This window comes from Eptatretus burgeri, chromosome 5 (genome assembly GCF_056783735.1).
Source record: "Eptatretus burgeri isolate ZD-2024b chromosome 5, Ebu_testis_v1, whole genome shotgun sequence".
Taxonomy (NCBI): Eukaryota; Metazoa; Chordata; class Myxini; order Myxiniformes; family Myxinidae; genus Eptatretus; species Eptatretus burgeri.
The window spans coordinates 7265828-7289584 of NC_140965.1; the positions used below are offsets into that span (position 1 = coordinate 7265828).

The following is a 23757-nucleotide window of genomic DNA, read 5'->3' on the forward strand; positions in this document are numbered from 1 at the left end:
TCACCATTGAGAGATGGGGCCAAAAACGAGACATAGCACGGCATCTCAAAACATTGTGGATGGATTATGACAAAACTTTGTGGATGAGTTAGGAAGGTGACAAGAACAAGCCGATTGGATCTTGGGGGTCTGGATGCAGATCTGGCTTTTTGGTGGAACACAAAACGTAAACTGTTCGGCCGGGAAGATGGATGCACTCTAGGATATAATATAACGAGGAGAACCCGTGTTGACGGATGGACGGATGCACGCAGGCATGCTGAGACCGAGCTCTTTTTATGTATTACATGATATAATTGTGCTTATTCTGGGCCATTTTCCTTTGTAAATGAATCATTTTGTAGTGGCTTGCAATCAACGAGGCCTTGTAATCCATGGCAGAGATTGTTAACGGGAGAGTGAGTTTTTGGGCAGTTTCTCAGTTTTCCCATGCGTAAATGGCGTCCAACCCCTTGTGACGTATTGTGGTTGCATTGTTTATATTTCATCCAATTTTTTGTTTTTATTTTTGTTATGGTACGGGTGAAATACGCAAGAGACAATGTTGCTCCCTCCCATGAGAATAGTTGCAGTCGTTTCAGTTGTCAAGCTGTGTCAGAGCAATACAACATCAAGCTGTGGATGAAACCTCCATCCTCCATCAGTGTGTGTGTGTTTGTGTGTTTGTGTACTTTGCTCTCCAACATTCCACGACCATGCAATTCATCGCAGCTCGAAGATCTTCATCACTTCCTGCAGGTTTCCTTACTAATGCTGGCTGAGATCTCTTAAATTGAAGCATGCCGATGTGTTTCTCTTCGGATTCTCTGTGCAGTCGAAGAATTATGTTTCCACTCCATAGACATGATCTTGTCATCAGTAAATGTTTGAAGGAGTGAAGGGTCGTTGCCTCATTCAAGTCACTTTCTTCATCACAGTGAAGAGAAATGCTGTCCTGGTGTTTTGTTCTGTTGATGCACGACATATATTGAGTCTCCATGCCCGAAAAATGGAACTGAGCAGGTTTTCCACGAGATTGGCTTGATATCCAATGCAAAGTCCGGTGCGAAGGATCACAGCTTAACTACTTGGAGGTAGAGAACTGTCACCCTTTCGTGGACCACCCTGTGCACACGGTGTAGATCACGTCATTCTTGAGACACGAATTGGTCATTATTTATGTTCGCACTAATCAGAACCATGTTTCGACGACCTCACACGGATGATGTCCTGACTGAAGCAGTGATCAGATGAGGACCGCTCATTGAGGTCGTCGGTCCAGGTCGACGTGCTTGCTACATGCATGGTGTTTGCGGTCTGGACGTGCGGGCTTTGCGTGATATAGGGTGCAGGTGCCGAGGTGATCTCGGGGCACAAGACAGGTGATAGAGAAAGCCGGTGGTGGTGATGGTGGCGGGCGAGGAAGATCGCACCATGGACACGCGGCCTGCAGGGACGGTAAACGAAATGAAGTTCCATGGGACAATGGCCCAGTTATTGATGACAGATGGCCGTGGACAGCGAGTACTCGTGCACAATCCCGGCGTTGTGCTGGTCCTCGGTGGAGGAGCTGGGAGGCGTAATTGCCTTATTTTCATGGCTCAAACCAGTGAGGCCACGTCTCCGAGGCTCCGCGATCGGGACCCCACCGGACTCTTTCATTCGCCTTGATAATCCCCGAGGGCGAATGCAGCGCAGGGATGGGCTTTTCAGTGTCCGCCGCTGAGAGGGAAAGTAAATTTCCTCGGCACTTGTTGGGATAAATCCGAGAACTAATTGGCCCTTTTCAGGAGCTGCGCTCGCACAGAATGGCTCGGATTTTATTAACGGTCACCGTTTGTTTGGTTCTCACGCGGGGCGCGGGTCCAGTCGTCAATAGCGAGACCGAGCGGTTTGCCCCAACACCGAAAGATGATAAAACATGCTCCGTGCTGCCCCTTTCATGCATTACTCTTACATACAGATCATTAAAGCGGTCGACGAGCCCCTTCAGGTAAAACATTTAGTTATTTATTTTGGCCAGATGGAGGAATGACCGGCCACCAAAACTGGTCGGGAATGGTGTCGAAAGAAGATTTTTGCTTTAATCAGTTAATAATAACCCAATAACTCATGTTGATGCCGTCATGTACTTTTGTGTTTGTTTCATTTCTACTATCTCCCTCCATTTAAACAAATTTGGGATAAATACAAAACATCACTTTTTCCATTGATCATATTCTTGAGAAAATAAAGAAAATAAATAAATAAATTATATTTTTTTACATTTAACAAAATTAACCTGGACTTTTTGTGATGGGATGTCCTCATGCTGAATGGTGATCCGAATGAATGGAGTTGCAGCCTCATGGGACTTTCATAACGGTTATAGACCAGGGACTGTCCAAATGAATTTGCACCATTGAGGGGATTTGGCATTTGGCTGAGTATCGACTGATCAGCTTTTCTCTTTATTAAAGACAAAGCTAGACATGTTATAAGGTCGTCATCATTACATCTGCTTGAACGTAAATACAGCCAGCGCAACACCTATCTTTACATAGGGCAGTGTGCTCCATGATGCAGCACCACTTGCTTTTCAACCATCACATTATTAAGAAAAAAAACCGACAGTATATCTTCACACGGGGCAGTGTGCTCCATGATGCAGCACCACTTGCTTTTCAACCATCACATTATTAAGAAAAAAAACCCACAGTATATCTTTACACGGGGCAGTGTGCTCCATGATGCAGCACCACTTGCTTTTCAACCATCACATTATTAAGAAAAAAAACCGACAGTATATCTTCACACGGGGCAGTGTGCTCCATGATGCAGCACCACTTGCTTTTCAACCATCACATTATTAAGAGACCAGAGTTGGTGTCAAAGCCACCCAATGCTCGCCTGTTTATACATTTATCGTTTTTAAAAGACTCGTCTAATAATTAATATTTTTTATTAAGCATTGCAGTGAAGTCTGATCCAAATAATTTTAAAGCAATATATGTATTTGTATATTGTAATCAGTAACAAGAGCGCAAACGAGCACAGTATACGCCCGAACAAGAAGGTATATACAGAGTTGTGCTTCTCCATGGAAAACAGCATCCAGGTTGCCATGGCAACCACTTTCGATGACGAATGTATGTCGCGACACATCATCTCCGCAGTCTGTACCTATGCACCAGATATGAAACGTGAAAGTTGAAAACTTTGGAAGATAGAGTGCGGACAGGAACGGATGGAAAACAGCATCCTGGTTGCCATGGCAACCACTTTAGACGACGAACGTATGTCACGACGCACCATCTCCACAGTCTGTACCTCTGTACCAAATATGAAACGTGAAAGTTGAAAACTTTGGGAGTTAGAGTGCGGACAGGAACGGACGGAAGGACAGAGACAGACAGACAGACGAACGGACGGACGACCATAATCACATAATACACCCTGATGTGTGTGTATATATATATATATATATATATATATATATATATATATATATATATATATATATATATATATATATATATATATATATATATATATATATATATATATATATATATATATATATATATATTGGGCGTATAAAAAATAGTGTGGTAGATAAAAACATTAGAAAGGAAAAAATAACTTGCACCAAAAACTTCAACATTTTCACGCTCACGCTCACACTCATGCTCACGCTCACGCTCACACTCATGCTCACGCTGACGCTGACACTCACGCTCACACCGGGGGTATCGCTAGAGCTCTCTGTTCTTCGAACAGGCGAGCTAAAAAAAAACGATAGTATATCTTTACACAGGACAGTGTGCTCCATGATGCAGCACCACTTGCTTTTCAACCATCACATTATTAAGAAAAAAAACCCCACAGTATATGATTGACAACAAAAGCAACAAATTTACGAAAAGGACCAAATACTGTGTTAGGTTTCACTTGAACACATACCATGTCTTTGTAAGGCTGGCAGGATAGCCTGTCCTCGATGTATGTATACGAGGTCTGTGAGCTGTCTTGGCTGGGTTCGAATCGTGGCCTAGCTATAAACTGTCATCCTGGTGTTTCACATTCAGGGGGACTTAGCAAGCTGTGTGCTATTCATTAGAGGGAAAATAAGCTGGAGGATCCATCTGCCAGCACTGGTCCTTGGTGCACGTTAAAGATCCCATGGTGTCTTTCATGAAGAGCAGGCAAGTTATCTTATTTTTTTGTATATAGTGTTGAGGCTCGTGGAGGAGCTCGGAGTGCAGACACCCTGACCAAATTACAAATACCTACCGAAACCTGTGGGTCACAAGTGGTCTGGTCTTCTTGGATATCGCTTGATACCATGTAACTACTACCACTACTAATCCACATGCCCAGCTAAAAGAGCGGAGCAACCCACTTTGTACTTGGTTTCCTTAGGACAGGGTTACGGCAGGAATTTTGAAATATTTTTTGGCCATAGTGCCGGCGATAGCTTGTCTACTATTCACGAAGGACACAGTGGGATCTTTAACATCCATCAATGAATGCTAGCAGGTGGGGCGTACGTTTAACGTCCATCCGAGAGATGGCACACACATTCATGAATCACGGGGATGATAGTTTATCGGATGAGATGAGATTCGTATACGAGCAAGAAAATAACAAAGCAGAAAAGGGATCCTTAATCCATTGACAACAAACTTCCAGAAACAGGTGCAAATTACAGATATCACACAGGAAAAACAAAACAGAAATAAATACAGCCCTGATGATTGCAAAGGAAGAAAAAAAAAAACTACAAAAAGAAATATCAGTAGAAATACTCTGACAAATGGGAGAATGACAAAAGAGCAGGAAGATTGAAAAAAAAAGAGCTCGACATAACAGGGCTTGAGAAGGAAGGTTAATTGGAATGGCTAAGAAGAGGTCAGTTGGGATGGAGAACGAGTCATCAATTCCCAAGACCAAGGACACTACACTAATGCCTTTAAGAAAATAGCGGGATTGAGCCAATTGGACAAATGCAGGTTTTGTGGGGTAGAAACAGAAAGTACCAGTCACCTCCTTTCGGGATGTAAAAACACTCATGTCGGAACAGCTGTACACAGAAAGACACGACAGCATCTGCAGAGTAATCCACTGGTACATCCGAAAACATTTCAACATCCCGGTCCCAGAACAATCATGGAAACACAAACCAGATCCGATCCTTGATGATGAACATGTAATGCTCACGTATGACAAGATGATTCCATCAAGTGTGGACATTGCAAACAAAGCATTGCGTCCGGACACGGTGCTCGAACACAAAAAGGAAAAGTCAGCATTGTTGATCGAGGTTTCAGTTCCCAATGACTTTGGACGAAATGCCACAGAAATCAGGAAAATGACCAAATACCAGGATCTGTAAAATGAGGTCGAGGACTTCAAAATTGAAGAAATCTGAAATTATACCAGTGATAGTCAGAGCGACAGGAATGATGAAGAAAACGCTAAATGAGTATTTAAAAATTATTCCTGGAAACATCACAACAATCGAGCTACAGGTGGAGGCTGTCAGTGGTTCAATGAAGATTTTGAAAAGAGCCCTTGGAACGAGGCGATGGGAACGAAGTTTCCCAGTTTGCTTCATGAATCATGATCCTTCACCAAAAAATAGGAGGTGGAGATTTTGAGTTCTGGGAGAGCTCCCTCCTACCTCCTGAAACCTAAATGGAGATAACAACCAACGGAAAAAATCACGGAACCATCGGAAACCACCCGAAAAATACAAATAAATAAATGAAATAAAAAAAATAAATCAAATGCAGGTGAGCGATCTGAGACAATGGGGAAGCACGGGTCGTTATTGCTTCCAGTGTGTTAGTATCTGTACAAGCTTTTTGTAATGTTTGTTTGAAACACTGAATTTTGTCTCTGTTTCGTCTCATCACCAGCGGATGTGATAACTATCCAACTAACTACAAAACATATGCACACTACATGGCCAAATGTATGTGGACACCTGCTCGTCCAACATCTCATTCCAAAATCATGGGCATCAATATGGAGTTGGTCCCCCCTTTTCTGCAATAACAACCTCCACTCTTTTGGGAAGGCTTTCCACGAGATGTTGGAACATTGCTGCGGCGATTTGCTTCCATTCTGCCACAAGAGCTTTAGTAAGGTTGGGCACTGATTTTGGACGATTAGGTCTGGCTCGTAGTCGGCGTTCCTATTCATCCCAAAGGTGTTCGATGGGGTTGAGGTCAGGGCTCTGTGCAGGCCAGTCAAGTTCTTCCACACCGATCTCGACAAACCATTTCTGTATGGACCTCATTTTGTGCACTAGGGCATTGTCATGTTGAAAGAGGAAAGGGCCTTTCACAAACCGTTGCCACAAAGTTGGAAGCACAGAATCATCTAGAATGTCATTCTATGCTGTATAATTAAGATTTCCCTTCACTGGAACTAAGGGGTCTATCCTAAACCATGAAAAACATCCCCAGACCATTATCCCTCCTCCATCAAACTTTACAGGTGGCACTATGCGTTCGGGCAGGTAGCGTTCTCCTGGCATCCGCCAAACCCAGATTCATCCATCGGACTGCCAGATGGTGAAGCGTGATTCATCACTCCAGGGAACGCGTTTCCACTGCTCCAGAGTCCAATGGTGGTGAGCTTTACAGACGCTTGGCATTGCGTATGGTGATCTTAAGCTTGTGTGCGGCTCCTCGGCCATAGAAACCCATTTCATGAAGCTATCGACGAACAGTGATTGTGTTTATGTTGCTTCCAGAGTCAGTTTGGAACTTGGTAGTGAGTGTTGCAACCAAAGACAGACGATTTTTCCGTGCTACGCGCTTCAGCACTCAACGGTCCCGTTGTATGAACTTGTGTGGCCTCCCACTTCGTGGCTGAGATGTTGTTGCTCCTAGACGTTTCCACTTCACAATAACAGCATTTAGAGTTGACCGGGACAGCACTAGCAGGGCAGAACTTTGATGAACTGACTTGTTGAAAGGTGGCATCATATGACGGTGCCACGGTGAAAGCCACTGAGCTCTTCAGTTCGGACCATTATACTGCCAATGTTTGTCTATGGAGATTGCTTGGCTGTGTGCTTTATTTTATACACCTGTCAGCAATGGGTGTGGCTGAAATGTCCAAATCCATGAATTAGAAGGGGTGTCCACATATTTTTGATCGTGTAGTGGTATCTCCGAGACTGCATTGTTGAGGCTGACGACCATGGAAAAGGAAGTATCATAATTTACAAGGGTTGTCAGGATTGGCTAGAGGTATACACACTCACCTCTCGGCTGTCTAACCTGGGCTTGAATCCCGATGCAGCTATAAACTGTCAGACTGATGTTTCACAGGCAGGGTCATTCATCATTGTGTGTTCCGTCCATCGGATGGACGTTAAACAGGGGTCCCGTCTGCCAGCATTAGTTGGTGGATGTTAAAAGATCCAACGGTGTCCTTTGTAAAGAGGAGGCAAGCTATCGCCGGCACAATGAACAAATTAGAAATTCCTGCCCTAACCAGCAGAAGGCATTCCATTAGCGGCACATCCACGCCCTAATCCAATGACGCTTCCCCGCAGCCTACAAACGAAGAATAAAAACAATTTCAATGAGGCAATCGTGCTTCGGCGAATGTCTCCTGAAACACTTTCTTCCAATATCAAGATCATTCTTTACGGGTTGTCTCAAGAATAAATCACAAACATCCGGCTCACAGAAGTTCACTTGAGGGCGTCTTTCAGATGGTGGGCATCAAACTTGAGTGAGTCAATGATACCTGCAAGTAAACAAGTATACCTTGTAAGTTTAACAATGACGAACACGTGAAACAAAACTTCCCTTGCAGTCTTACGTATTGCTCTGTTTGTCAAGCTTTCAGGTAGTGGCATCTGGAGCCTCCTCCGCTCTTGCTGGATGACTTCCTACGTGCACAAGTCAGCAAACCTTCAGGGAAGACAGAAAAACTACGTTCATGCAAGAGCAAGGTGCCAGCAGGTAAAAAGGTGACCAGAGTGGATGCAACAAGTATGGGAATGAATGAAAAGGAAAAGAGTAGAGAGAGAGAGAGGAGGTGAGGAAACTAACCTTCAATGAAGAGGTATGGATTACATAAGGTTAATGGGGGTAGAAAAAATTGTGGGTAGGGATGGTGGATGACGAGATGGTGGGGTGCCACCGAAAGGAAGCCACGGAGGGAAGAGTGGGATTGAACAGCCTGGGGAAAGTGGCTCCACAAATGGGAAAAGGAGGAACAAAAGAGCTGAGGTGCGAGGTACTGTTGGATCTTGGGAGTATAACAAAGACGGGGTCACTGCAAGAAGAACGAGTGTATCCTGGAGTTGCTGAGGATGATCGGAGGGTTGAAAAAGCAGAAGGAGATGGACCAGAGGTTAGACGGTAAAAGACGAGGCAGTCTCTCGACAACATTCGACCATAACTTTGTGTGTGCAAAGATTCTGTTAAGGGTTAGAGTTCAGGATAGTAGGGTAAGGCTATTAGATTTCAGGAAGGCAAACCTTGAGGGTATTGTCCTGTTTGAGCAGGACATTTTTGACATGTTTGGGTATTGTCCCAACCTTGAGGGTATGAGGAGAGAATTGGGTGATGTAGATTAGGAGACTCTAACAACAGGACAATCGGCATCAGAAAAATGGGAAACCTTCAAGGAGCAAATGTGTAGAGTGCAGAGTAAGTAAGTACATTCCAATGTAGTGTAAAACTAGAAGCAGAAAGAGGGTCAGGGTGGTTGAGCAGTGAGATAAGGAACACCATTGAGGAGAAACAAAAGGTATTTATTGGGTTTAAAATAACAGGACTGGAGTTAGATTGATATCGCTATCGGAGTAAACAGAGGGAAGTGAAGAAAACAACTCGGCAAGCCAAAAGAGAGTATGAGAAGGACATGGCTAAGAATATTAAACACAATAACAAGGATTTCTTTAAGTATATTGGGGAAAAGAGCAGGTTAGGACCAGTGTGGGCCCATTGAGGAATATCACCGGGAGAGTGGTTAGTGATGAAGGTAAGATGGCAGGCTTATTAAACAGGTATTTTTCTTCAACTTTTACACAAGAACAGTCAGGAGAATTGTCAATAGCTGAGAGTATCGATCGAGGAGGTGAGGAAGGGTTTTTACAGAAGATCCACGTTGGAGTGGAGGAAGTAAAGGAACAGCTCGGGTCGATAAGGCTCCGGGTCGAGATAATATGCACCTGAGAGTATTGGGGGAGGTGGCTGAGCAGGTAAGCGAGATGTTAACGGATATTTTCAATTGCTCACTGGAGTCAGGACAGGTACCGGAGGATTGGAGAGTAGCAAATGTAACACCATTATTTAATAAAGGATCCAGAGAAGAATTGGGAAACTATAGACCTGTTAGTTTGACTTCAGTTGTGGGGAAGGTGTTGGAGACATTAATTAAGGACCGGATGAGGAACCATTTAAACAAACACAAACTAATTATAGATAGTCAGGATGGGTTTACCAAAGGTAGTTTCTGTTTAACAAATCTTTCAGAGTTCTATGAATCAGTGTCTGATTGGGTGGATGAGGGAAAGGTAGTGGACATAGTATATCTAGTTTTTAAGAAGGCATTTGATAAGGTTCCACATCGGAGGTTGTTAGCCAAAGTGAGGGCTTGTGGAGTGGTTGGTCAGGTAGTTACTTGTATTGCAAACTGGCTTAGTGATAGGAAGCAAAGAGTGGCTGTGAGTGGGAGGATGTCTTGCTGGGAGGATGTAGTGGGGTACCTCAGGGATCGGTACTCGGACCATTACTATTCATTATTTAAATCAACGATTTGGATAATGGGGTAAAGAGTAAACTTTCGAAATTTGCAGATGACACAAAGCTTGGAGGTGAGGTGGATAGCAGAGGGGGTGGTGATGAGATTCAGGAAAGTATTGATACTTGTATAGATTGGACAAAAGATTGGCAGATGTAATTTAACCTGAACAAGTGTAAGGTGTTGGGGATGGGAAAGAACAATGAAAATAGAGATTACAGGATGTAAGGGGTAATTTTGGAGCATGTCACACAGAAGGATCTGGGGGTGGTGATAGATATGGGAGGTAAGCAGGCAGCTATAGGTAAAACAAATAGGGTTTTTGGCTGTATAAGGATGGAGATCAATTATAAATCAAAAGAGGTGGTGTTAACATTGCACAGGAATTTAGTGAGGGCTACATCCACAATATTGTGTGCAGTTTTGGTCACCACAATCCCGGAAGGACATGTATGCCATAGAGAGGGTTCAGCGCAGCGTTACTCGATTGATTCTGGGCCAAGCTCGACTCGGCTATGAGGAGCGGCTGAAGGAGACAGGGCTTTATTCACTAGAAAGGAGGCGGTTATGAGGAGATATGATGGAGATGTTTAAGATAATGAAAGGTAGAGATAAAATAAGTGAAGATGAATTATTTAACAGAGTAGATAGTGATAGGACCAGGGGCCATAGCTTGAGGGTGAAGAAGAGGAGAGTTTAGACGGTAGTAAGGGAGGGGACTTTTATTCAGAGAGTAGTTAGTGCATGGAATGGTCTCCCTGGAAAGGTAGTGGCAGCAGAAACAGTGGATAAGTTTAAATTAGAATTAGATAGGTACCTGGAAGTTATGGAGATAGATGGGTATGGGGATGTTGATAAGACTTTTGGTAGTTTGAGCATTGATGGGTGATTGTGTGCATGTGTATGGAGTGCTGTTAGTGGGGGTCTTGTCAAGGGGTGTTGTGTGGTTGATGTTGTATGCTTTTAACCAAGCCCATGCCCCCTCCCCTGAGGGGAAGAAGAAAAAGAAAACAAAAAAATGCACAAAAAAAAAAATACAAAAACTACAAAAACTTAAAAAAATAAACAAATAAACAATAAATTATTTATTATTATTATTTTTTGGCATTTTCTTCCTTGGATCTTGTGTAGATGGGTTGGTGTGGTGTTCGCGTCGGCACGATGGGCTGAATGGCCTCCACCTGCGTTAGATTTCCTTGTCTCATTCATAATTACTCACAACGTACAAAGTTTTTTGTACAAAGAGTCCCGGAGTACGCAGTATGTCACCAACTGTGGATTTGGAGTCACAATGTTTCATCCGCCACTTTTAGACAGTTGTATCTATTGGCTTGAGTATCACAAAGATCTTTCATTGGGATGGAGTGACCAAACCCAAGAGCCAACCTGTCCACCAAAAGTTACCAGGTTTTTCGGGTGTTCCACCTCCACAACATCAATTTCGTCTTCCATCTCTAGTATCTAATTTCTGGAGTACTGTGTATATCTATTGTCCGTCCAAGAAGAGCAGAAGCAATCCTCTTCATTCTATCAATCTCAATAATGTTGACCTTTCTGCTCATCTCCATTATTTCCTTCCAGTATTCTCGAACCAGTGGAACACCTTCCATGCTGTGCCTCCTGCTTGCTCGGTACACCTAACTTTCAATGTGAATGACTGTCGATGTCTCATGTCATGCTTCCTGATATTTCAGGACCTCTTCGAGTTCACATAAGTTTTCATGCTCTTTTGGTTTTTTTTGTTTTTTTTAACCCTGCATTATTGCACTGGAGACTTTGCAGACTCAATTTTTAAAAATAAACCATCTTATTCGTGGACGGCAACACTGACACCGTTGAGATTGCCAGTAGCCTCCTGAAAATGCCGAAAGAGTGTACACCTAGATTATCTCAGTTCAACCACAACTGGCTGGAAAGTAACAAGTCTAAGGCTATTTTTCGTGTTTCAACTTTTTTATCTTCTTTGTTACTTATATGATGTTATCAGAGTTTTCAGAGGATATGTATGCAATATATTATCAAACATTTGTGTTTCCCCAGACTTAAATGGCTGATGCTTACGAGAGGAATTATGAGAGGCTTAGGCAGATGCTTGATAAGTGTTCGTCTGATAGTGAAGCGGAAGGACGACAGTGACGGTGACTGATCATCTTGAAGTTGATGAGCATATCTCAGACTCAGATTTCAGTGTAAATCTGGAAAGTGAGAATTCTGATGAAGAACCACCACAACACACCCCGCAGAAGCAGATCAGATGTGATGGATGGCTCGGCAAGGGCAAGGCGACTTGGTGGGAGAAAGAAGATCCTCGTTTGAGAGTGCGCACCCGTGCATGCAATTTGTTCTCTGGACCAAGAGGACTGAACTGCACAAGCTCTAACTGCACAAACACCTCTGGAATTTTTGTTTCTCTTTATCAGACCAGAAATATTAGATCAATTCATGACAAACACAGACATGCACATCGGTGATGAAATAATGAAATGTGCTAAGCAGGCCAGATCTTTTTGAGAAGTTTATTGACAGGTGTGTAAGGAACTATTCTCCCTCGGAGTTTGTTGCAATTGATAAGATGCTTGTAGCTTTCAAGGGCAAGTGTCCATTCCGACAATTCATGCCTTGTAAACCTGCTAAGTATGGCATGAAGATGCAAACAATGGTTGATGCTACGACGTATTATGCATGAAAATTGGAGGTCGGGATACGTACAGCGCCTTCACAAAGTATTCACACCCCTCGAATTTTGTCATATTTTGTTGTGTCACTGTCTGAATTTTAAATTTAACATTTTTATCACCAATCTCCACAAATGCCCCAAAATGACAAAGTGAAAACATGTTTTTAGAGATTTTTACAAATCACTTTAAAATTAAAAGCTGAAATATTTTGCATCAATAAGTGTTCAACCCCCTGAGTCAATACTTTGTCGAAGCACCTTTGGCAGCGATTACAGCTTCGAGTCTTCTTGGGTATATCTGTATCGGCTTTGTACATCTGGATTTGGGGATTTTTTCCTCCATTCTTCCTTGCAGATTTGCTCAAGCTCTGTCAGGTTGGATGGGGAGTGTGGGTGAACAGCAATCTTCAAGTCTTTCCACAGATTCTCAATGGGATTCAAGTCTGGGCTTTGGATGGGCCACTCAAGGACTTTCACGTTCTTGTTCTGAAGCCATTCCAGTGTTGTTTTGGCTGTATAGTATGCTTGGGGTCATTGTCCTGTTGGAACGTAAATCTTCACCACAGTCGAAGTTCTTTTGCACTCAGAAGCAGGTTCTCGTCAAGGATTTGCCTGTAATTGGCTCCATTCATTGTTCCCTCTATCCTGACAAGTCTCCAAGTCCCTGCCACTGAAAAGCATCCCCATAACATGATGCTGCTACCATCATGCTTCACGGTAAGGATGGTGTTTGATGGGTGATGAGTTGTGCTCGGTTTCCGCCAGACGTAGTGCTTTTTGTAAACTCCAGGTGTGCTGTCATGTGCCTTTTTCTCAGGAGTGGCTTAAAGTGTGAGAGTAAAGGGCAGAGCGCTGCCCACTCTCCCATAAAGCCTAGATTTGTGAAGTTCTGCAGAGACTGTTGTCCTGCCGGCAGGTTCTCCCAACTCAGCCAAGGAACTCGAGTTCTGTCAGCGTGGTCATTGGGTTCTTGGTCACCTACCTGACTGAGGTCCTTCTTGCCCAGTTGCTCAGCTTAGTCGGACGGCCAGTTCTCGGAAGATTCTGAGGAGTTCCATATTCTTTCCATTTCCTAATGATGGAGCGAGTTCACTGTGCTCTTGGAACCTTTCAACATCCTAGAAATTGGTTTATGCCCTTCCCCAGATCTATGCCTCCTCAAAATTTGATCTCAGAGTTCTACAGAGTTCCTCGGATTTCATGGTCGAGTTTCTGCTCTGATATGCAATGTCAATTATGGGACCTTATGTAGAAAGGTGCGTTCCTTTCTAAATCATGTCCATTCAATTGAATTGGCCACAGGTGGATTCCGATCAAGTTGTGGAGACATCTCAAGGATGATCAAAGGAAATTGGATGCACCTGAGCTCATTTTGGAGCGTAATAGCAAAGGGGGTTGATACTTATCGACGCAAAACATTTCAGCTTTTCTTTTTTAATTGTTTTGTAAAAATTTCTCAAAACACGTTTTCACTTTGTCGTTATGGGGTATTTTGTGTAGATCGGTGACAAAAAAAAAATAAATTCAAATTTAATCAATTTTAAATTCAGGCTGCAACAACAAAATGTGAGTCGATAGTTCTCGTCTTGCGCTTGTGCCAAGGCTAATTTCTGATATCTCTGGATAAGGTAGAAATGCCACAATGGACAATATTGGTATGCCAGCTATAAACTTGCACAAAATTTGTTGAAGGATCATAACTTGAACATTGTCTGAACAATGAGAAAGAACAAACGGGATTATCCTGGGACATTTCTGCAATTCACAGGTCGACCTGAATATGATAGAATGTTCGGTTTACAAATTGAAGTAACACCAGTGTCTTATGTACCAAAGAAAGGAGAAGGGGTCCTTCTACTGAGTATTGTGGTGTTTTTGTTAAAAAAAAAGGTACCAAAAAACAGAGGCGGAGGTACCAAAAAGGGAGTTCATGGAGTTTCCTTCAGTGGGCCAAGTATTGTGGTGGACATTCATGTGACAGGTAACCTCAGAAGATCAAAACAGATGTTTTCCAATGATCCAGCTCGTATGCCACTTCAGTGGTGCAGCCTTTGTGATGAAGAGACGTGAAAGGCCTTTCTGCTCCTTTGCACCCACCTCGCACGCCCGTCTCCAGGCCCTGTCTGTGAACATATGTCCCACAGCGGGTGTGAAAGAAAGGCTTGGGAAGGACATTTCACACTCGGAGCAAGTTTTACGAACCATTACCGAACCGAGTGTGTTTCCACCAGGGCCGCTCTCTGGGCGCGACGATTCGCTAATTGATGTGAACAAAAAGGCAAAAGGCCATGAGCATCCAATGATGGACAGGCAAAGTGTTTCTGAGAAAAAAAAATGAATAGGGTGACATCACGTGGTTGGAGATAGATCATGTGTGAGGGTAGTGGGGAGGGATATCAATGGAATGATTTCAATAATTAAAACTCTTATTGCCATTCATTCATCTGACGTGCCGGAGGGACGCTATGTCGGAAGCACCCGCCTTATAACTCAAGGTAGTTACAACACTGCAAGGGATCTTATGAAGGCAAGGTGTTCATTAGTATACAAAAGCCTACTTGTAGGACGATGCAGAAAGAAGTACAATTTAGAATATGACATGGCACAAATACCAATACTTTCTTTACCTGCCAATATATACCTGGAAAACTCTACAGTTCAATGATTGCACTTTCAACACTCTGTGATCCAGTCAGGATATCACCAGGTGGTCACTCAAACCTCATTTTGAATCTACCTTTTCAAAGAAGATAGGAGTAATGGGATGGAAGAGAGAGAGGGCATGTATGGAGCTTCTGGGGGGGTTGAGTAGGGAGGACTGCTTAAATAATTCCACCACATCAACTAGAACGGCAATCGATAGAGCGCCTACGTTCGCAGGGTAAACAGTTTAAGTTTTGTATCCCACTGATAGGCCGTATCGAGATCCGGATATGATAGATCACGATCTAGATCATGGAGCAATATCGAATCGGCTTGTCCTTGTCACCGATACATCTCATCCATCAAGTTTTGTCATAATCCATCCACAACGTTTTGAGATATCGTTTTTGGCCCCATCTCCCACTGGTAAAAATAATCAATTAGAAAATTAAAAACTTTTCCTGTCCGGATCCGGATTTTCACTAAAATCTCATCAATTTGTCCTTGTCATACACTCAACTTGTCCACCAAATTCCATCCATAACTTTTTGAGATATCCTGCTCACAAAGACAGACAGACAGACAAACAGACCGAAACAGTAAGGAGTGAAGACCTAACCTCCGTCCACCTTTGGTGACGGAGGTCATAATATGAGAGTCGCTAAAGGTTGAAGTGGTCATTCTATCGTAGAACATGTAAAGATAATCGTGTCTGTGAGATTTTGTGCAATGCTGTCTAACTGGAGCAAATTATACAGGAAGTTGCTTTGCACTGACGTAAGTATTCCGATAAACAAGCTCAAATGAGCTAAGATCCTCATCCTCTTAATGATGACGTCATAAAAACGAATATGACGTCATTGTGATGTATCAGGTTTGTGATAGATAATTATCTGTGCTAATGCCCTGTTCGATTCCCGCAAACAAAATTCAAACAGCTTGCCTAGTTTCGGAGATAATTTTTCAGGCGATTTCCATTAGCGGAGATATTTTGACGTCATAACTTTTTTTTCTCGGAGGAATTTTCAAAATCGGAGATGGTTCCTGTCTGCGCGGGGTATTTTTACATATATACGCCAAGTTTCAGGAAGTTTTGATGAAAACTGGAGGCTGTGAAACAAAAAAGTCCACAAGAAGAAGATGAAGAACAACAACGTGAGGAAGACTTCGAGATCCTCCACGAGGATCTAAAAACACAAGATGGCGGCCAAGATCGTCACAAAGTGCTGTTTCCACAGTGTTGTGTTCACACAAAGTGCATACAGTTTTCCAAAGAAGGAGTTAATCGAATTCGCTGGAATTCGCAGGAGTGTCTGAGCAATTTGGTGATGCATGTTGTCACGCAGTCGTGTTTCTAAAAAGTGGTGCAGAGAGTTCAGAAATGGTCGTGAATTTGTGAGCAATCATCTCACGCATTCTCACGTGCAACTAACTGCTGTCACGCAAACAAACCTTGAATCGTTGAGCAGATAATTCTGGAGAATCAATCAACGGATTCTTGATATATTCTAGAATGACGTAAAATTGCAGAAACATTGGATGTCAGTGCTTGGAATTAATTCTCGCTTGAAATTCAACCAGGGTAGTGGAAAGTGTGTTCCAAAGGACCTCATGTTTTTTTAAAGGCAGCTCGTGTGGCAATTGCAACAAAGTTCCTGGAATGCTACCATTGGAGGGAGGAATGGGTATGAGGCTTTGGTCCATCGTTTAATGCAACAGCCAAAGTGAGCCGGCTTGGAGTGGAGACATTCTTTATCCCCACTCTGCCCCCCAAAAAATCTTATTGAGCTGTTTAGCTACGGCAATTATTTTTTGGGAACTTAGTGGTTTAATTAATGTGAGAAAACCATCAATTGACAGAACTATTACATACAGTGACTTGTTACGCAATTAATTGAGACAACTAATTTGCACGTGCATTTTAGCTCAATAAAAACTTGCCCTCACGCGACGGATGTCACCACCGCTACTCGAGTGCAGACGGGTTGGGAAGTTTAAATCATCCTCCATACAAGTCCATGAGTGCTGGTACCTTGTGACTTTCATCTCTTTGGACCACTCAAATAACATATTGGTGGCATCAGGTTCACAAACCATGACGACGACAAAGCGGTTGTCCTGAAATGGCAGTGTAGCCCTCCCCCCCCCAAATTTCAGTGCAGTGTAGCCACCCCCAAATATTTCCATGCAGATGGAATCAGAGCAGCACCAGATCAATGGGACAAGTATATATGTGTAACCGGATAATATCTTGAGAAATAATAATAATAATAATAATAATAATAATGATAGCAAAAATTGGAGTACCTTTCCAAGGACCTTCGACACAGGAGGAGGCCATTCGGCCTATCAAAGCCTGCGCTATTATTACCAACTTATGGTTGTTTGTCCTTGCTCTATCCTTGTAAATGGTGAGCATTAATAAAGGAAGCAGCATGCACCATTTTTCAAGTCTTTGATAGGACTCAGCCAGGGTTTGAGCCATCGACCTCCAAACTCAGAGCCACACGCTCCATCATCATGCCACCAAGGCTGGTGTGGGTTTGGGGTAAGTGAGATGAGGAGGAACTAGAGACATTTTATCTCCACTCTTTTACCTTCATTTCACTTCTTTTTGAGCATCGCCTTATTGTTCTTCATCCCCCTTGGTTGCAGGCTTGGACTTTGGCTTTGTTGCATTGGTCTTGCGGCTTGGTCCTCGGCAGTACCTGAATTGTTAACACTTTTCTTGATCTTGGCAGAGGTCTTTCTGGATCACTTCGAAGAGGTGGCGGCAGGTCCGTGGCCTTCATGGGAGATTAATACGGCATCACCCTTTTCACAGCTGGTTTTTCCGTTGCTTTCTTGGCTGCTTTAGCCTTGATTACATTGTCGCAACTTTTCTGGTAGTGGCACTCTTATTCACTTTTTCACTCTTCTCCTTTGTTCATTTTGAACGAGCCGGATAGGTGAAGTTTCACCAACTTCCGGGTCATCTTTGATTACCCTCGAACAAAAAGTTCTTATCAACCTTCTCCCACCCTCATAGATGACCCCTTAAATGGACCACAGCGATTCCACACCCAAGGCTGATCAACAGTGATTGGTAGAGTTGGCAATGGACGTGTGCTCTACCTTTCAAGGATGGACTCTCGTCTGTCTGACCTTCTGTCGTTTCTCGTCCCACGCAGGAAATTTCAACGAAATCAAGCAGATTGCGAAGTTAGACAAGTTTTTAGCTCTCGTTAGTGGTGGGCAAAAGATCACTGTCATTTGATTATTTCTGATAAATGTCCGGAACTCGGGTTAGGAAAAGAGACATCGCATCCAAGCACGAGCGTTCACGGAATCAATCACGAACCGAGGCTGCCTCCTGGCGCTGTCCGGAGGAAAAGCATGCGAATTCTCTTTGGGCCTTTGGATCAAATCATGCTCGGGCCATCTATTCAATACGTAAGAAAATATTTGCTGAATTTTCACTTCCTCCTCATACCTTCTCAGATGCTACCCTTTCCTACCCTAACTCATATTTCCTCCCAAATTTCTTCCCCATCTCCCTCTGTCCTTCCACACTCCCTCAATCCTCATTTGTATATTTTCTCCCTTTAACTCAAAGTTAATTTTCTTAAATTGCTTTGGGGAGGCTGGATAGCTCAGTGTTGTGACTTGTGATCACTACGGAACCCAGATGAGGCAACTCGAAAAGAAGACATTCTGCCATGGTGCCCAAAAAAATAAAATAAAAGTGAGTGTGTGTGTGTTGTTCATGTGTGTCATTGGTCATTATCTCCACATGCGGGTTTCCGAAGGTGGAACGGAGACCCACCGGAATGCCAATGGAGTGCGAGTGTGAGTGAGTGTTACGCCTTCCTTCAGATGGAGATGTAAAGTCAGCTGCCTCAATCACGACTACCATTGTCCATGAAGCGACTGTTATTGTGTTCTGTCATCCTATAATGATTATTCATCATTCTATCATCATTCCGTGATCGTGCATCATCCATCAACATCTATCATAATTATTATCATCTATAATCATTTATATGTCATTATATCATTCAGCATCATCAATGAATCATCTATCAGCATTCTTTCTTGATTATATCACAAGTCTATCATGCTTTCATCATTCTACAATCTCTCACTATTCTATCATCAGTCCATCACCAATTCTGTCATCGGTCATTATTCTGTTCTCAGTCCATCAACCAACATCATCATATCATCATCATCATCATCATATCATTATTCTACCATTTTGTCACAAGGATATGATCTATCACCATTCTATCATCAACCATCATCAATATAATCATTCAGTCATCAGTCAATCACTCACTGTTCCATTATGTATCATAACCATGTCATCATTCAAATATCCATCATCATTCTGTTGTCGTTCATCAATTTATTGTCCATATCATTGTCATCAATCCAATCATCGTTCTATCATCTTCTTCGTTGGTCGTATGCAGCACAAGGTTATGTGGGGAAGCATGAGGGCGCGGCTGTGCCCCTGATGCAATTCCTCTAGGTTAGAAGAGGAATTTGTAATCTGTTCATGGTGCCGGCGATAGTTCTCCTACTCTTTGGGAAGGACACCATGGGATCTTTGATGTCCACCAACGAATGCGAGCAGACACGATGCCCAGTTTAACGTACATCCGAGGGATGGCACACACGATGATGAATTACCCTGTCTGTAAAACACTGGGATGACAGTTTATAGCTGGGTCGGGATTCGAACCAGGGCTAGACAACTTGGAGGTGAATGTGCGTACCTCTAGAGTCCGGACCATCCTATCACCTATCAACATTCGCTCACCTATCAGAATGAAAATCACCATTTAATGATCATCTTATCACTTTTTAATGATCATTCTTCCATCGATCATCGTGATGTCATCTCGAATCCGATCATCAATAATCACTTTATCCTCAACCTTCCATCATAATCAATCATAATTTTACATCATTCTAGCATCATTCTACATCCCAGCATCATTTGTACAGTTGTTCTACCTCCAGTAGGTGGAAGTCATGAGATGTGGATATGACACGGGCATGATGGCTGAAATGGACTCCTGAGCCGAAACATCCGATTCTACTCTCGGCCAGTCGTATGACAAACCTGGTGTTGGCTTAACAGTCAAGGTGACCAGCTTAAGATGTTAGGGTCTTGAGGTCGAGGCTCTTCCCCCATTGAAACAACACCAGGTGGGTTGACTCAGCCCGTCATCCTTCTGAGGTTGGCAAAATGAGTACCGGCTTACTGGAAACAGAGGGCACTGCATCAGCGGTACAGCCATGCTCCCAGCAATGATGCATACACCAGCCATAGGCTGCATACAAAATAATAAGTAGCATGACCATAAAAAACCAATATGGGATTTCTGTGCTGTTTAAAGTTCAATCCCATAAATATCCTTTGTCCGCCATATTTAAAGCATCACAAGTCATTATTTTGTTGACATTTACCCTCTGCAAACCCTTTGTGAACACCCATAATCCAGCTGTTTCTCCATTTGAACAATTCCAGCGACACTACTCCTCGTCCCATTGCTTAAACAGTGTTGGCACACTCGCATGGTCTCGCTCTCGCTCGGAAGGTGGCTTCTAACACCTCCAATTGCTGCACAGCTGTCATCGTCTCCCAAACGATTTTCCCGTTCGCCCTCCGAGTGTGACCCAAATTATTTTCTCTCGAAGCAGAATCCAATTCACCTGTCACAAACATGTCAACGTATGGTGGACCCGCGTGTCGTATGCCAGCAACGCATGACACGCTTGCCTGCAGGTGTTGTCTACTATTTGGTGTCAGAAGTGGCATCGCGTCATCGTGTATGTTTATACACATCCTTAAAATGCTCTCCAGTTGGAGACCCCGATCGCTACGGAGATCTCGATCATATCAAGTATTCATCCTGATGCAACAAAGCTCTTTGTACCCGACTCACATGTGACAACCGGGCGGGAGAAACCAGGTTGCTGCAGGTGTCGTCTACTATTTGGTGTCAGAAGTGGCATCGCGTCATCGTGTATGTTTATACACATCCTTAAAATGCTCTCCAGTTGGAGACCCCGATCGCAAAGGAGATCTCGATCATACCAAGTATTCATCCTGATGCAACAAAGTTCTTTGTACCCAACTCACATGTGACAACCGGGCAGGAGAAACCACGCTGTCCTTCACCTGCTTCTGACACCGTGGAACTAAATGGCCTACTCACTTCTTCCACGAGCGATTGTCCTTTTGTCCTTCAAGGGTTTCATTATTTTATTTTTTTCTGATTCACGCTCCTTCGGGGTTTTCTTTCCTCACAAATCAAATACCCTACGAGTTTCATATATTTTCCCCACCTGGGTTTTCGCTCTTTAATAACTCACCACTTCAACATATCGACCATCTTTCTTATTGCCTCGGAACTGGAGATCGGTACTGGGGTGGGGGACATCGAGTCCTACAAATTCCAGCAGTTTATCTTCTTTTCTGTAAATAAAGTTCTATTGTCTCCTGAGATTATCGAATGAAAACCGCGCCGATAAAATATCGTTTTGGGGTGATGATGTCATTGGTGGCCACGAATTAGGAGCTCGATTTTATACCACCATCACAGCTCGTCCCCCCAATCTACAACCATGACCCCCACAATTAACCCTCTCCAAGCCACTCTTTCCAAGTTTCCAGTTTTCCATTCCTGAGAGTTTGCTTCCACATCCAACTTGTCCACCCCGTGCGTCATCCGCTAACCCTTGTCCCTTATTTCAACAAGTCTCCCTCTGTTTTGTCCCTGAACCCTGATGTTGGTGTTTCCTCCCTCTCTTTCTGCTGTTCCTAGTGTTCTGTTATGTTTTGATCCGTTCTGTGTACTCGCTTTGTTCTGTTCTGTATACTCTCTCTTCGATCAACTTTGAATAATTTCCATTCATTCACATTGTCCACACATTGACAGAGGCACCACTGATGTCATTATATGGTCCACACATCCATAGAGGCACCGCTGACGTCATTCACATTGTCCACATCTCGATAGAGGTCCCGCCAACGTCATCATCACATGGTCCACACATCGATAGAGGTCCCGCCGACGTCATCATCACATGGTCCACATCTCGATAGAGGTCCCGCTGATGTCAACACATGGTCCACATCTCGATAGAGGTCCCAATGATGTCATTACATGGTCCACACATAGATAGAGGTCCTGACAACGTCATTACATGGTCCACACATAGATAGAGGTCCTGACAACGTCATTACATGGTCCACACATAGATAGAGGTCCTGACAACGTCATTACATGGTCCACACATAGATACTGTAGAGGTCCTGACAACGTCATTACATGGTCCACACATAGATAGAGGTCCCGACAACATCATTACATGGTCCACACATAGATAGAGGTCCCGACAACATCATTACATGGTCCACACATAGATAGAGGTCCCGACAACATCATTACATGGTCCACACATAGATCGAGGTCCCGACAACGTCATTACATGGTCCACACATGGATAGAGGTCCTGACAACGTCATTACATGGTCCACACATGGATAGAGGTCCCGACAACATCATTACATGGTCCACACATAGATCGAGGTCCCCGACAACGTCATTACATGGTCCACACATGGATAGAGGTCCTGACAACATCATTACATGGTCCACACATAGATCGAGGTCCCGACAACGTCATTACATGGTCCACACATGGATAGAGGTCCTGACAACGTCATTACATGGTCCACACATAGATCGAGGCACTGCTGACATCATTTATTGTGACGTGTTAAAGTAAAATGAAGAAGCTCACGTGATATTCAATGCGAGGAAAAACAAAATAACTCGATTCAGAAATGCTCGAACTTTCCATGACGTCCTGATGAACACAAAACAAGTTCGGAGTTTCCCTTTGATCACGTGTTGATGGAACACCGAACCCCCGTCCGTGTACGACCTTTTCGGATCCTCACCTCACACCTCCACCTTTTCCCGGATCCGAGCAGTGAAAGCAAATGGAATCGATGAAAGGAAAAAGACATCCCGCTGCTGCGAAAGGGTGTAAGCTTGGATCATGGTGTAGTTACATAATGGACCAGTAAGGGGCATCTTTATACCAAGTTTGAGTTCATCAGGTATGGTGGTGCTCAGGTGAGTTTTCATCATCACATCCTTACCGGTCGAGGTTTACCTGTGCTGAAAGAGCATTCATTGAACCAGGTGACCTCGAGGGTCTGATTACAATGAAATACCTGTTTTATTCACTCCGGTCCATTACCTGCATGGTCTAACGTGAAGGTCCTCACCAGGTCGACCCTCCAAACTCCTCGAGAACAGACTATGTGCTTGCTCAGTTGCTCACCCCACGTCGCTTATCCGAGATGCTCACCCTTCTCGGAGGAAACACCGTGATCAGGTGTTTCCTGATCAAGGTGAAGGTGTGAAAAAAATTCACACCTTCACCTTGCGGTGATGACCCCGAGCCAAGGATATAACACCGCCGTATCACCGTGCGGTGATCCACGTTCGACGTGCAGGCGAATAGTTCCCCCCACTCGTCAGGAGGATTTAAAGGTCACGTGGCAAACAAGCAAGCAATTGACTCTGGGTAAACGTTCAACATCTCCCGAGATATGAAACACGATGAAGCGTGCCGTGGGCACGCGGTTTGCTTCAGAGCATCCACACAAGACCGACGGTGTTACTTCGGACGTA

The 23757-nt window shown here is 43.6% G+C and overlaps 1 protein-coding gene across 5 annotated transcripts in view; it reads right to left on the bottom strand.

Annotated features, from left to right (window-relative positions):
• The window catches only part of LOC147025793 (uncharacterized), a 68113-nt gene extending 45000 nt beyond the window's left edge, over positions 1-23113 (bottom strand). Inside the window, exons 1-3 of one of the 5 annotated variants that reach the window (XR_015058005.1) lie at positions 23016-23077; positions 22856-22921; positions 20166-20306 (exon numbers count right to left, since the gene is read on the bottom strand). The gene's annotated coding sequence lies outside the window, so the exon portion shown is untranslated. Of the gene's footprint in view, positions 1-12255; positions 14536-20165; positions 20307-22855 lie in introns of those variants that run through there. The other 4 variants (XR_015058009.1, XR_015058007.1, XR_015058006.1 and 1 more) reach the window with 4 other exon arrangements.
• Between the last annotated feature and the right edge of the window lie 644 nt (positions 23114-23757).